Here is a 16884-nt window from a genome sequence, read left to right as displayed (position 1 = left end):
GCTCTTTCATTACATAGAAAACATGCTTAGTTCTGAAATCATTTACATTCAAAAACATTCTCTTGCTTTACTACTTGTACTGTGGCCTGTCTTCAAAGTCCTGCTACCTGCTTTTACTATATTTTGCTTCTCTAAAGTGGTATGTTCTAATTAAGATTTCAGCATCAACCACAATATGTTTACCTAATACTTTTGCCTTCTTGTCTGCCTACTGCTTGTGATCAATTCAGTACTTATTTTAGCATGTTGTAATCTCCTTCTACCTATTTTGAATCTATTATGTGTCCTAAACCCTTACCCCGATATGTTTGATACTTATGGCTTGTTTGATGCATGACAATATTAAGCATTGTTGTCTATGACTCATACTTGATTCCCCTAGCATCATAGCCTATGTGTTATCATTATGTGTTGTGTATTCTGGTTGATTTTGCAAGCATAACAGCACTCCTTATTGTTGTGCATGCCCAAAATTAACTAATGCCTAAGTACATAGGCTCTCTGCAAGTTCCCAACCCCTGAATCCTTTTTGTATAAAATTATCAACTTGTTTATGTCTGTTTCCCAGCACCTCTTTCCCTCTCCTTTATTCCCTCAGAACTCTGTTTCTTCACTTGCACTCTCTCTTAGATTTAAGTTCTGCCCCATCTTGTCAATTTTGCTTGGGACCTTCTGATCTCCCTCTGAACTTGGACACTTGAGGGCTGACCCTTCCACACTGCACTGGGCCCTATTCTAGTAATACAATTTGGGTGTGAGCACTGCCCGGAGTCTCATTGAGGCTCTTAGGGAACTCTGACACACTCAAATTGGAGAAAGGCTTTGGATCAATGGTCTTTGAGTTGGTTTATCTTGTAACTCAGAGAGGAAGTCAAGAATGAGGCCTCCTCCGATTGTACTTTCTTTGTATTTTTCTTTCTGATGTAATTTATTCTGGTTTGTAATAAGTTGTAATAAATACTTGGGGCTGGCTAGTGAAAAAAGGTGGGTGATTATGCATGCAAATGGTAGAAATCACGCTTATAGGACTATTCTAATTCTCCATATTCAACTATATATAGAAACAACGCTTGTAGGACTATTCTAATTCTACATATTCAGCTACATATAGAAACCATGCCTATAGGAATATTTTAATTTCTACATACTCCACTACATATAGATACCATGTCTATAAGGCTTCTACATATAGATACCATGTCTACAAGGTTTTCTATATTTTGACACTACATCTATAAGGATCTAAAATCAGCAATGCATATAAATCATGCCTATAGGAGTTTCTAAATGAATTTGATTCGCTTCACTCAATGTTAGCTATAAAATCAGTAATGGTAGATGCTATCACCTGCAGAATCTGCAACCAAATTATTTAATTTTGTGCATTCTGCATCTCTTTTAATAATATGAGTCTCTCACTTAGCCAGTTTAACAAGTATGCATATAGGATCTCAAATAATTCATTCCAAGTTTTATTGTCTCATTACCTTTTGAATTCTGTAGATATCATATCTATAGGACCTCGTCTAAACATTTAGGCATTCCTTAGAGCAATAATTGAAACTAAATTTGCTTCTGTTAATTATTACAACCAGTAGGCAGGCTTGATTCAGACTTCTTATCTGAGTTATGCAATAAACTAAAACTGCCTCAACAATCTCATCTCCCTCGTCTTTAATGTTTTTTAAATCAGACATAAATAGTATGTGCAAGACATGATATTTTAAGTGTTTTGAGGAGGTATACATGAGCCTCTGTTTGTTTATATGTTTCCCCCAAACATGCATATGTGTTTTGTATGTCACTTTTGAATTTTTACCTTTGAAACTCCAAATAAGTCCAACATCCCTCCCTTTTAGGATTAGTAGTCCTAAGTGCCTCCGAGACTGATAGGAATGGGACGGGTAATAGCATGTAATAAGTAATCGAGACCAATCCGCGTTTTAATACCTTAACGGGGTGGAAAGGGTAGATATGGATATGATGACCACACGATAATGTCACGTGTAGCCCCTCATTGAGGAGTGATTACCAGACATTGTGTGGGGTGATCCATATTGTTAATAAACCTAGGACCCCCCTTCTTTTTATTCTTTAGCATTTCAATTCTTTCTTTTAAAAAATCGGCTTTTCTATTTGTTCTTTCAAACTTTGTTTACTTTCAAACCATTATGTGAAATCCCCTTTTATTTGAGCCTTATTTGTCTACATGTTAATTGCACCAAGTTCACAATAATTGTCTGGCCGGGAACCACACCAGTGGATTCTGAGAGGTGCCTAACACCTTCCCCTTAGAATAATTTTAAGCCCTTACCCTATCTCTGGTTATTCAAATCAAACTCTTTTGGTGTCCTAATGCACCTTAAATCATTAGGTGACGACTCTTCAAAATTCAAACCCAGTTCCCAAAAAGAACGAGTTGTTCTTCCAAATGTCATAAACCCGATTTCGCGAGAAAAATGGGGCGCGACAATTCCCTCAGAGGATTCGCCACCTAATGATTTAAGTATTCAATTTCCTTTTCAATTGCAAAAAACTGACTTGTCCTTTTGTTTTCCCTTACTGCTTTCCTTCATTACCGCTTTAAATTATTAAATTGTTGTATTTACTGCTTTCTTAAATGTGCAAATACGTGACCATATGCCTTTAATTATTGCATAATCATGCTCAACATCATATTCCACTCGTGCCAAACAAATCCTATAGCAATGCTTATAATGAGTGGTTGCGCTCTTCCGATATGATCTCCCCCTAAATCTGAAAAAGGCGTATTTACGGTAAAACCAGTCGATCAACAGTGTAGTCGACGGTTTCGCGCCTTTCCCCCTCGAGTTATCCGCTCAAGGGTACCAGTCTAAAACCCCATAGAAACCTTACTCTATTTAAACTATGCATGCATCATGGTCAAACCTAGCCGAGTTAGTTATGTTGTCCGTATAATGACTCTTTAAGATAGCCTTGTCCAAAGTCCACTAGGTTTCCCCAAAACCCAAATGGACACTACCACGTTCTGTGCATTAATTTGGAGAACTAAATGCTTTTATGCCAATTATTGATATTAAATAGCCGAGTCCGGTGTAAGGGCCTAACCCTTTTTGTCTTGCAGAAATATGAGGCACGAAATCTCTAGATTTGGCATGGTCACCAACGTCCATCCAAAATTGCTAAGCTGGTGGGAGGATCTTTACTCTAGTGATCAAACCCAGCAACAAGATCATAGAAGCTGCCACTTTGTACTGGGATTGTGAGATATATGTGTTTCATTTCGGGGACATTGAAATGATGCCCTTGCTAGAAGAAATAGGAGGATTGGCCGGTATACCATGGGAAAATCCGGGTTTGTTAATGCCCAAGAACTGCAAGGGCAGGGGCTTCCTCAAAATGATGGGTTTGAAGAAAAATCCAAAACTAACATGTCTGAAAGAGTCCTATATTCCTTTTGATTATTTGTACGAGAGGTATAGTCACAGCAAGTCCTACCGTACCTATCCTGACGAATTTGCCATTACGTCACTAGGGCATATTCATCGAAGGGTCTTTGTATTCATGTTTTATTTCTTGGGGTTGATAGTGTTTCCAATAAAGAAAGCAAGGATCCATACCAGGCTGGCTACGGTAACTAAAACTCTGATGGAGGGCATTGGTGGGCAACTATTCAGTATTGTGCCCATGATCATTGCGTAAATATACCGAGCCTTGGAGAAGTGTCAACGAGGGGCCAAACACTTCGAGGGCTGCAATTTGCTACTCCAGCTTTGGCTCATGGAGCATCTCCAAAAGGGTGAGTACCGACAGGAGATTCAGCAAAAAGACTGGGATGATCATATCACTTTCCATCATCCGAAGCGAATGAATTACATGCCCAACATGTTCGAACAGCCAGAAGATGCTAGAGGATGGGTGAAGTTATTTGATAATCTAACCGGGTACCGGGTACAATGGATGTTCGAATGGTTCCCTATCAAGGAGTTCATCGCCTGATCCAGGGATGCACCATTTATGATACTGATCGGTCTGAGACGAACATACCTTTACGTCCCTCTCCGTGTTATAAGGCAAGCCAGTAGGAAGCAGGTTATATCCAGGGTCGACAAAAAGAGTCATTTCCGGGCTGACTTCCAGGCTGATGACAGTCCTTACAAGTGCCAAGCTCAACATATGTGGCACTGCAAGATCGTCATGGGGAGAGATACCATTGATCCAGACAGGTACCACGCTGGTTGCGCTCCCTACTATTCAGGCTGGTTGGAGGATAATCACAATGGTCTGGGCCATCCAGGGCACGCTAGCGGCCGCAGGATCGTAGATAAAAGGGACGAGGCACAGGTCAAATACAATCAACTTCTCAAGAGGATCCGGGAGTGCGAAAGCGAGCACCGTGAGATACAAGAAGCCAACCAAAAACTAATAGAGGAGTGGAAAGACATGGCTGTCAGCGCTAACAAGCGTCTGGGATACTTGGAGCGGGGCATAGTGGAGTTGGAAAGGAAATTCCTCAAAAGAATAGAAGATTGCCAAAATGCAGAAGGAAACGAGGGCGGACACCTAGCCAGAGCCTATCCATTGCTGGGACTTCGCGAGCTGGGAAAGCTGTTCGATGGATCCAAGGATGCCGAATCTGGGGAAGGTCCTTCTAGGACTAAATAGAAAGCAGTTTTTCTTTGCTTTATGAAATGTAATAAGGCCAATGGCCATTAATGACATTTTATTTCTTGTTATTTAGTGTCGATTCGGGATCCATCTATTTTTATCAATAAAATGAGGCATTTAGCATCCTAAGTTCTCCAAATCAATTTGTCGCTAGGCCTACCTCGAGCACAAAGAGGTCCCCAAATTAGGACACGATTTACATTCTCGCACTGTGTGTTTAAATATTGCAATGCTTTTTATAAACCTCACTAACTTGGTTACCTTTTGTTTTATTCTTTGTTTTTGTTTTTATTATTCCCCTCCCCAAAGGTTAGTTCGTGCACTCTGGCAACATCATCTTATTCCACGAGATCTAGGGTCCCTCCACCCACTCCTCCTCTTAGTCCTGTCAGAAACAAGAACAAAGGAAAAATGGAAGATTTAAACAACGCCAGAAAGGAGAACTCAACTGAACGGGTAGAGGTCACTCATAGTCATGGTACTATGGTTCCTAAGGAAAATGCTTCCCAACTTAAACAAAAGCTGCTGAAATTCCAAGAAGAACTTGATAAGGTTTGGAATCTGGCAAATTTGTCATTTTCCCTCACCACTAAAGATATCAATTTCCCAAACGCTCAGAACCCTACACCTCCACAGAACGTCCCAAAGCAACAAAACCATCCTGCTCCTCACCACCACTGCAACACCTGCCATACTTCCAACAATACCCCACTGCTCATCCCGGAACCCCAAAACTCCACAATTGACCACTTCCAGACCCATCACAACACCCTATCTATGTGGAGACCATGCCATACTCCACCCAAATCATCTCAAGTACACCCAAGTCTGTTGATAAAGACTCACTCATCAGGAATCTGGCCAATTCAAGGCATTGAAGGAAGCAAGGGAATTGAAGCGCTGAGCTACGAAGATCTTTGTATACATCTCGATGTCGAACTACTCGAGGGGTACAAAACTCCTAAGTTTGAGATGTTTGATGGTACAGGGGATCCAAGGGTCCATTTGAGAATGTAGTGTGACAAGCTGGTTGGAGTAGGGAAAGACGAGAGAATCCGCATAAAGCTTTTTATGAGGAGTCTGAAAGGAGATGCTCTGTCTTGGTACATTAGCCAAGATCTAAAGAAATGGTCTAGCTGGGTAAGCATGGCATCCGACTTTATGGACAGGTTCAGGTTCAACACCGAGAATGCGCCGGATATGTTTTATATTTAGAATCTAAAGAAGAAGTCTACAGAAACATTTCGCGAGTATGCTACTCCCTAGAGGTCCGAAGCTGCTAAGGTCAGACCTACCTTAGAGGAGGAACAAATGAACAAATTCTTTGTTCGGTCTCAAGACCCGCAGTATTATGAGCGACTAATGTTGATTGACAGCCATAAATTTTCTAACATTATCAAGCTGGGTGAAAGGACTGAAGAGGGCATCAAAAGCGGTATGGTTACAAACTTCGAAGCCTTACAAGCTACAAATAAGGCCTTGCAGTCTGGTGGTGTGTCTAAGAAAAAGGACGTAGGAGCCATAATGGTCGCACGGAGAACCAAATCTCCTTCCAAATACCAAATTTACCCAACACCTCCACCCACATATCAACCAACTCTGAACTAGCAGGCACCCTCACCCTCTTACCAAACTCCACCACCCACTTATCAATCACCTCCACCTCCCACATATCAACCTACTTCACCTAGATATTCCCAACCCGTACATGTTTACCAAGCCTACAATGCTCAACCATTCCACCATCAATCACCTCCTACACACCAAAACTTTCCTATACCTCGACCAAATTTTGACCGCAGACCTCCTAAACAGTATACAACCATTGCCAAACCCATTGACTTGTTGTACGAGAGACTCAAAGCTGCTGGTTATGTCACCCCTATCCCTGCAATAACCCTTGAGAACCCTTATCAGTGGGTTAGTCCATCGACGAATGTCGTTCTCTGAAAGACAAGATCCAGGCTCTGATTGGCAACAAAATTATTGTGGCAAAGGAACCTGCTCTGAATGTCCGCACCAACCCTCTACCAGACCATAAGGATGGAGGCATTCACATGATTGAAATAGAGGATGATTGGGATCCCGAGGGGTCTATCGGGTTGATCGCAGAAGGTGATGACCCAAAGAAGCCGATAATTACTCTTAAACCGATCATGGTCCAAATTCAACCCTCGGGGAACACTGAGATAAATATGTCTGTGCCACTTGAGTTTGAAACCACATCATCTGCAAAGACACCAATGCCAATTGAGGTCAAATTCGTGTCTCCAGCGAACACACCTACGCCATTCGAAGTTGCAGATTTTCCACCCAAGGCCCATGCTCTATTCGGAGTAAAGATAGCAGCACCGATCCCAATGGCAATGTCGACCATGACACCATTCCATACAAAGGCTATACCATGGGACTATATAGCTAAGGAAAGGTGGAAAGTCAAGGTTAGGTTTGAGGAAACTGTTGCCGCACAGGGTATGACAAGAATAGGTAGGGTCTATACACCGGAACACCTAGCTAAGTCAAGCAAGAAGGCCTCCAATCGGTCTCCCATCATTAAGACAGGTCCAGATGATCTTTGGAGAAAGATACAGGCCAAGGAATACTCGATCATCGACCAGTTGAACAAAACACCGACGCAGATCTCCATACTTGCTTTTCTACAAAATTCTGAGGCACACAAGAATGCTCTGTTGAGGGTGCTAAGTGAATCATACGTTCCAAGAAACATTACTGGCGGAGAAATGGCCAACATGGTCGGACATGTATTGGAAAGACACAAAATTACTTTTCATAAGGATGAGCTACCGCCTGAAGGGTTAGGTCACAACAAGGCACTACACATCACTGTGCAATGTGAAGACTACTTCATCACCAGGATCCTGATCGACAGGGGTTCTAGTCTCAATATTTGTCCACTGGTAACACTCAAGAAGTTGGGTAAGGGACTACACGAGATAAAGGACAGAGCTATCAATGTGAAAGCTTTCGACGGTTCCCAAAGGTCCACCATTGGGGAAATTAGTCTGTGCTTACAAATGGGACCAACTTGGTTCGATGTTGATTTCCATGTGATAGACGTACCAACATCTTACAATTTGTTGTTGGGACGGCCATGGATTCATGTTGTTGGGGCCCATAGCATCGACACTGCATCAGGCGGTAAAGTTTGAATGGAATCACCAGGAGGTGATCATTCACGGCGACAGTAGCAACCCTATATACAGTCGCCAGACCATTCCATCAATTGAGGAGAGAAAGAAGCTGGGAGGAGAGACTTACCACCACATTGAATGGGTAAATGCTATTGACAAAGACAAATGGTGGGATAATAAGATCGAGAGCATACTGAATTGGAGTGAGTATGAACCTGGCAAAGGATTTGTCAAGAACCTCCAAGGAATCACTAAGCCCATAAAACTCAAGAAGCATGGCCCCACTTTTGGTCTGGGATATGAGTACATATGGGAGGAATTCAATAGCTGGTCGCCACCTTGGCGCGGTCCTTACTATCCGCTGGAGCAGCCAGTACCACACTTCAAGCAGACTTTCCAACCGGCCGATGTTATCTACGGGTCAAAAGAAGAAGAAGCACTGGCAGCTATGAGAAACTTGTTCTTAGAGGATAATGACATGGATTGTTGTGTTATTCTCGAGGAGGAGGGGGAGGAAGGCCTTTCCATACAGGCCGTAAGCAGAGGGGCCTGCCTCAATAACTGGACCATCAGAACAACCAGAGCTCGACGAGCCTCGGGGTAGCAAGGCTAAAACAAGCACTGTTTTGATTTACTAAAAGATTGTTATTTTTCTCTCACATGTTTTCAATTCCTGCAATAAGATCGCCAGTGTTCAAAACAGTTATGCAATTTATCAAAGCATTTTGACTTTTCTTACAAATCGACACTTATTACTATTGTTTTCTCTCATTACTTTACTTATACAACATTACTATTACTTATCTTGATGAAACAATGACTGTGATATGCAACGAGACAATGCAACGAATAGACATAGATTCAAAGGAGGATGACATACCAGAAGAGATTGTTAAGGAAGTTGAGAGCTTTGAGAACAGGCCTAAGTCCAACCTGGACGAAACAGAAGTTGTTAACCTGAGAGATGCGGAAAACGTCAAAGAAACACGAATCAACGTCCACTTATCACCGTTAGAAAAGAAGGAATACACGGAATATCTAAAGGAAAATAAGGATATATTCGCCTAGTAGTATGATGACATGACTAGTCTAAGTACGTCTATTGTGGCTTACAAACTGCCAACTGATCCAACGTGTCCGCCAGTAAAGCAAAAGCTCAGGAAATTCAAGCCTGATATGAGTCTGAAAATCAAGGAAGAGGTCACTAAGCAGGTCAAAGCTAAGATTCTCAGGGTAGTAGAATATTTGACATGGTTAGCCAACATCGTGCCAGTACCAAAGAAAGACGGGAAGTTTAGAGTCTGTGTTGACTACCAGGATATCAACCGGGCTAGTCCGAAAGACAACTTCCCCTTGCCAAACAAACACATCCCGATTGACAATTGCGCCAAGCATGAGGTACAATCATTTTTAGATTATTTCGCTGGGTATCATCAGATCTGGATGGATGAAGAAGATGCTGAGAAAACGGCTTTCATTACGCCGTGGGGAATGTACTATTACAAGATGATGCCGTTTGGGTTAAAGAACGCGGGGGCCACCTAAATGAGGGCCATGACTACCATTTTCCATGATATGATACACAAGGATATAGAGATATACGTAGATGATGTTATTATCAAGTCCCAGAAAGCCACTGATCACATAGAAGATTTGAGGAAGTTTTTCAACAGACTGCAAAGGTACAATCTGAAACTGAATCCCGCAAAATGTGCATTTGGGGTTCCTTCCTGAAAACTACTTGGGTTTATTATGAGTCGCCCAGGAATAGAACTAGAACCATCAAAGGTCAAAGCTATTCAAGAATTTCCATCGCCAAAGAACAAGAAGGACGTGATGAGTTTCTTGGGGAGACTCAATTACATCAGCCGGTTCATAGCATAGTCTACAGTTATCTGTGAGCCAATTTTTAAGATGTTAAAGAAAGATGCCTCTACCATATGGACTGATGATTGACAAAAAGCTTTCGACAGAATCAAGGAGTACATGTCAACACCACCGGTTTTGGTCCCGCCCGAGCCAGGAAGACCTCTATTACTCTACCTTGTAGTATTGGATGGAGCGTTCGGTTGTGTTCTGGGGTAGCATGATGAGATGGTGAGGAGGGAGCAGGCCATCTATTATCTCAGCAAGAAGTTCACCCCGTACGAGGCCTGGTATTATCTTTTAGAGCGCACCTGTTGTGCTTTGACTTGGGTAGCTCAGAAGCTGAGGCACTACTTCTGTGCTTACACTACATATCTCATATCAAGGATGGATCCTTTGAAGTACATCTTTCAGAAGACCATGCCCAGTGGCAAGCTAGCCAAGTGGCAAATCCTATTGAGTGAATTTGACATTGTCTACATGACTCAGAAGGCAATCAAGGGACAAGCACTAGCAGATCACCTTGCTGAAAATCTCGTGGACGGAGAGTACGAATCCCTGAAAATGTATTTTCCCAACGAAGAGGTATCGTTCATAGGAGAAGACATTGCAAAATCCTATGATGGTTGGAGAATGTTTTTCGATGGAACAACAAATTTCAAAGGAGTTGGCATAGGAGCAGTCCTAGTATCAGAAATCGGTCAACATTACCCGGCGTCTGCCAAACTCAGATTCCCGTGCACCAACAACATGGCCAAATACGAAGCTTGCATCTTACGGCTCAAGATGGCCATCAACATTAACATTCAAGAATTTCTAGTAATTGGAGATTCAGACTTGCTTATACATCAGGTCCGAGAAGAGTGGGCAACCAAGAACTCCAAGATACTCCCGTATTTGCATCATGTACAGGAATTGAGAAAGAGGTTCACAATGACGGAATTCCAACATGTTCCCAGAGTCTAGAATGAGTTCGTCGATGCATTGGCCACCCTATCATCTATGATACAATATCCAGACAAAAACTTCATTGATCCCATTCCAATAAAGATCTATGATCAGCCAGCTTATTGTGCCCATGCCGAAAAAGAAGCAGACGAAAACCCTGGTTTCATGATATCAAGGAATATTTTGCAAAAGGCGAATACCCAGAACATGCAAATCCTACTTAGAAATGCACACTTTGGAGGTTGTCCAACAATTTCTTTCACAGCGGAGGAATCCTGTATAGGAGGACTCCTGATTTAGGGTTACTAAGGTGTGTCGATGCAAAAGAAGCATCCAGGATACTAGAGGAAATTCACGCTGGGACCTGCGATCCACATATGGATTGTTTTGTCTTAGCAAAGAAGATACTCCGAGCTAGTTACTTTTGGATGACTATGGAGACGGACTGCATCCAATATGTCTGGAAATGCCACTGCTGCCAGATACATGCAGACATGATAAAGGTACATCTGAATGAGCTTAATGCAACAAGCTCGCTATGTCCGTTTGCCGCTTGGGGAATGGATGTTATAGGAGCAATCGAGCCCGCTGCTTCCAACGGACACAGGTTCATCTTAGTAGCCATCGACTATTTCACCAAATGGGTCGAAGCAGCATCTTACAGAGCAGTGACTAAGAAAGTTGTGGCAGACTTTGTTCGCGACCATATTGTTTGTCGATTTGGAATTCCAGAGAAAATCATCACTGATAATGGCTCCAACCTCGTGACTTGAGGAAATCTATATGTGAAACCTTCAAAATCAAACACAAGAATTCCACAGCCTATAGGCCGCAGATGAATGGAGTTGTAGAGGTCGCCAACAAGAATATCAAGAAGATACTAAGGAAAATGATAGAGAAGCATAAGCGGTGGCAAGAGAAGCTATCATTTGCTCTATTGGGGTATCGCACCACAGTCCGCACATCAACCGGGGCAACCCCCTATATGCTGGTTTATGGTACAGAAGTCGTCATTCCCGCTGAAGTAGAAATTCTTTCTCTAAGGATCATACAGTAAGCTGAGCTTGACGACGCAGAGTGGGTAAAAAGTCATTATGAGCAACTAGCCCTTATAGATGGGAAAAGAATAAATGCAGTTTGTCATGGTCAACTTTATTAGAACAGAACGTCCAAAGCCTTCAACAAAAGAGTCAAGCTGAGATAGTTCACACCGGGACAACTAGTGCTAAAGAAGATTTTCCCGCATCAAGATGAAGCAAAAGGGAAGTTCTCTCCCAACTGGTAGGGTCCATACATGGTTCACCGGGTCCTGACAGGAGGAGCCCTCATACTTGCAGAAATGGACGGAGAAGTCTGGCCAAAGCCGATCAATTCAGATGCAGTCAAGTGTTACTATGTGTAATCTTATGCTTTCCTATATGATGTAAATTGAACTACACCTGACCTGATTCCTATTTAAGAGGGGATACGTAGGCATCCCTATGGGTTCAGTCACAATTCAATAAAAAAATTTTTATTTCCCCCTGTGATTGGAAACTGGGGCAGAATTTTGAGGAGGACCCTCAAAAAATCTGAAGTTTATTTCAGCCAATTATTGCTGGCAGCATTTAGAAGCAGCAACCCAGTAAACTGGGGCAGAATTTTGAGGAGGACCCTCAAAATTTCGTAGCAAGAAAGGGTTGCAATGTCCTGAACCACGTCACAGTCGTCGGTTCATCTAAAGAAAACTATTCTTAATTATGTACTTATGTTATGCTTGTACTAAATCATGCATGTTTATTACTAAAATTGCCTTGTTTAGCGACGCTACCCCAATGATATATACAGTAGGATGCAGAGCACTTGGGTTGCAAAATCATCAAATATACTATACCCTCATATTGTTTAGGAATACAACTCTCAGAACTGTTGCATTTACTCACAGCTGCTATCCACACACACCAGTGGCATTCCGTACGTCACGATGTCCCCAGCAGTCACAATATTACAATCTACTATCGGCTAAGAAAGCTTTATTACCATTTGCTATTTTTACTTTTTGCATAAGGATACCATTCTGCCTTCCGAGGTTAAGCTCTACCTCCATCTGCAGTCCTGCATTACATAAGGCCAACATTCTACCTTCCGAGACTAAGCTCTGTCTCCGTTTGCATTTATGCATTGCATAAGGCTACCATTCTACCTTCCGAGGTTAAGCTCTACCTCCATCTGCACTCCTACATTGCATAAGGCCACCATTCTTCCTTCCAAGACTAAGCTCTGTCTCCGTCTGCATTTCTGCATTGCATAAGGCTACCATTCTGCCTTCCGAGGTTAAGCTCTACCTCTATCTGCACTCCTGCATTTCATAAGGCTACCATTCTACCTTCTAAGGTTAAGCTCTACCTCCATCTGCATTCTTGCGTTGCATAAGGCTACCATTTTACCTTCCGAGGTTAAGCTCTACCTCCATCTGCATTCTTGTATCGTATAAGGCTACCATTCTGCCTTTCGAGGTTAAGCTCAAACTCCATACCACATTTGCATGGCTGAAAGATCGCCGCCTCTACATTTGCATGGCTGAAAGATCACCACCTTTACATTTGCATGGCTGAAAGATCTCCACCTTCTGCATTGCATAGGCTGAAAGATCGCCAAACTCTGCATCTCATGGGCTGAAAGATTGCCAAACTGTCCAAAGGCGTCATTGTTCGGAGGCACCATTTTCATAGCCCGAGAACACCATGCCATGGCATGAGGATCCCCTTTTTTTAATCTTTTGCATATCATATTCAAAGGCATCATAGTTTGGATGCATCATTCTCATAGCCCGAGATCATCATTTCATGGTCTGCGAATACTTTATTACATGCTTCATGGCCCAGGACATCATGGTCTAAGGACGTCATCCTAACCGTCCGAAGACAAACATTCATGGTCCGACGAGAATTCGCATCATGTTTAAATTTACGCACAATATACGCTTGCGTTACTTATTTGCAAGTGAACCGACGAGTAACAGCTATCTCGGTATGAGCGATTCCGCCCCAGTTCCCACAACCCTATCAGAATTCAACCATTCGCCCCGTCCTAAATACTACGTCCGTTCTTGAAAGTCTCCATCGGTATACTCCGCCGACGGATCCTGAACTATATATGGCCTGATTCCTGTAGGACCAGGGATATATAGGCAGCTCAGAAAACAGAGCACGACCTAAGTCTCCTTGAACCATTTCGTTCGGTCAAAATTGGCCATCATATCCTTACCTAACAACTCTTTCATCCTTCTCGGGTAAAGAAGGGCAGCTGTTGATACCCAATTTTTTCCTGTATATTTTTCATATTAAAAATACCTTCAAAATAGCATGTATATGCATATGTAAGCATATTCAAATGTTTTACTATTTTTCCTTAATTTTTAGATATTTTTAAATCAATTTATTGCCTATTTTTACCAAGAAAAACCCAACAATTATTCCCAAAATTATCATTTGGTGATTCATTTATTGGATTCACATATTTATACTAAAATATAGCTAATATTATTTTTCCATATTTTTACAAATTTGTTTAGTATTTTTAAAGCTAAATTACATATAATTGCAATATTAGCCCCATTTAGATTTAATTACGTTTATATCCATAAAAAATTAGGGCCAATATTTTAATTTAATAATTATGTATTTTTAATCATTTTATTACTTTTAATTTATTTCCAGAAATTATTTTTACTATTTTTATAAAGTAAATAAGGGAAAAATGGCTATTTAAATATTAGCCCATTTTCATTTCAATTTTGGCCGGATTTGGCACCCCAATTAAACCCAACCTGAGGCCCAATTACCCTGACCCAAATCCTAATCTACCAGACCCACGACCCTTTTTAAACAACCCGCTCGGATCCCCATTCAATCCAGGCCGTTGATCAAAATGATCAACGACCACCATTTAACCTTTCTTTTTTAATTCCCCATTACCCCCAAACCCTAGTCATTTTCTCATCTGTAGCCACCTTCGAACCCCCCTTCTCTCTTAATTCTCTTTCAAACTCCCTCTCAAACCCTAGCCGCCACCTTCAACCACCACCCTAAATTCGCCTGAATCAATGGCTTCAAAAGCCATTAAAGGCCTGTATCTACCTCCTATGACTTCTAGCTGCCTGATTATCATGTTTTCAAGGCCAGACCTTGAAGAAGTTTTGGTCCAGACCTGGGTTGGTTTTAGTTCTATGGCTGTCTCCGACCTTGCTCCGGCCAGCCATGGCTATTCGAGCCTGATCTTGAATTCTCTTACTTAGGTCAATGAATTTCCAAGCCTTTCTCACCATATGGGTTCTTCTGAAACCCTAAACTTCGAGGTTCTTCCGATTCTTTTAGATCCGTTGTAGATCTGTGTGTCACGACCCGGATTTCCCACCCTCGAGAGTCGTGATGGCGCCTACTAATGGGAGCTAGGCAAGCCAATCCTTAACTGCTTACATCGTTAACAATTACTTATTTTAACAATTATCAGCGATATCATGAAAGTAATGAAATTAAATAAATATGCGGAAGACTTAACTTTAAAGAAAACTGAACAATAATGCGAGAATCAACCTATTCCTCTACCCAAAAACTGGTGTCACATTACTCACGAACTTCTAAAAGTGCTAAATACAATCGTTTGAAAGAAAATATAAACTGTTTGTCTCGAATATATGAGATAACAGACGGAAATAAAAGATAGAGGAGACGTCGGGCCTGCGAACGCCTGCAAGGCTACCTCAGTGTCTCATTGGACTGAAGGCTGGCTCCCGCGCTACTGCTGCTATCCAAAACCTGGATCTGTGCAAAAGAGTACAGAGCGTAGTATCAGCACAATCGGCCCTATGTGTTGGTAAGTGTCTAGCCTAACCCCGGCGAGTTAGTGACGAGGCTAGGACCAGACTCCAGATAAACCTATATAGTTATATAATATATGGCAAAAAAGTAAACAAGTAATAAGCAGTTAAAGCTGGGGAAGGGGAACATGCTTCGGGGATAGCAGTTAATAGAAATAACAAGGAATAATAAGGAAGCTAGCACTATAACTTCTACCACAAATGAAGAAAATAAAGGCAACTTTCACTTTCCTCTTGTTGCAGGCGTGCAACCCGATCCCATTTCTCATATCTCGTGGTAGGCGTACCACCCGCTCCCATTTCATTCTATCTTGTGGTAGGCGTACCACCCACTCCCATTTCATTATATCTCGTGGTAGGCGTACCACCCGCTCCCATTTCATTATATCTTGTGGTAGGCGTACCACCCGTTCCCATTTCATAATATCTTGTGGTAGGCATACCACCCGCTCCCATTTCATAATGTATTGTGGTAGGCGTACCACCCGCTCCCATTTCATCACACAATCACAAGAAATCCCAACAAGGGAACATAAGTAATACAATAACTTCCCAGCAAGGGAACAAGGATATCAAAGTAGCCATCCCGGCAAGGGAGAATCAACTATAACCAATCTCACTTTGCTAGTACTCAGTTCAATTAATGGGAATACTTAATCATAGAGGATCATTAATTAAAGTTTACAATGTGTCATTCAAAAACACAACAACTTTCAAGTTAAGACCCACGGTCATGCTTGACACCAACGTATAGATACTCGTCACCATGCCTATACATCGTACTCAACAAGAAGCAAGTAGCAAATATGACTCAACTCCTAATCCCTCAAGCTAGGGTTAAACCAAACACTTACCTCGATGCCTTGAACACCACTCAAGTCTCAATTATAGCTTTACCTCTTGATTCCACCACCAATCTGCTCGAATCTAGTCACAAGTTGCTTAATTACATCAATAAATGCTAAACGAGTCAACCCCAATGCATGAAAATGAGTTTTCCAAAGTTTTACCCAAAAGTCAAAAATTACCCCCGGGCCCACGTGGTCGAAACCCGAGGTTCAGACCAAAACCCGATTACCCATTCCCCCACAAATTCCAGTATATGGTTTGTTTTGAAGTCGGGCCTCAAATTGAGGTCCAAATCCCCTATTTAGAAAAATCTAGGTTCTACCCAAATCACCCAATTTCTGCATGAAAATCTTTGATTTGAAGTTGAAATCATGTTAACAGATGTTAAGAAGTGAAGAAAATAAGTTAGAAATCACTTACCAATCGTTTCGGAGAAGAAGAGTTGTTTGGAAAATCGCCTCTTTTGTTTTGGGGTTTTGAAAAGTGTAAAATAACTGAAATTCACGTGTATTTATACCCCTCTGAAGTTCCCACCGCGGACCGCGCAAGAAGGACCGCGGT

Source organism: Nicotiana sylvestris, chromosome 9, assembly GCF_000393655.2.
Source record: "Nicotiana sylvestris chromosome 9, ASM39365v2, whole genome shotgun sequence".
In the NCBI taxonomy this organism is placed as follows: domain Eukaryota; kingdom Viridiplantae; phylum Streptophyta; class Magnoliopsida; order Solanales; family Solanaceae; genus Nicotiana; species Nicotiana sylvestris.
This window is presented reverse-complemented; position numbering follows the sequence as displayed.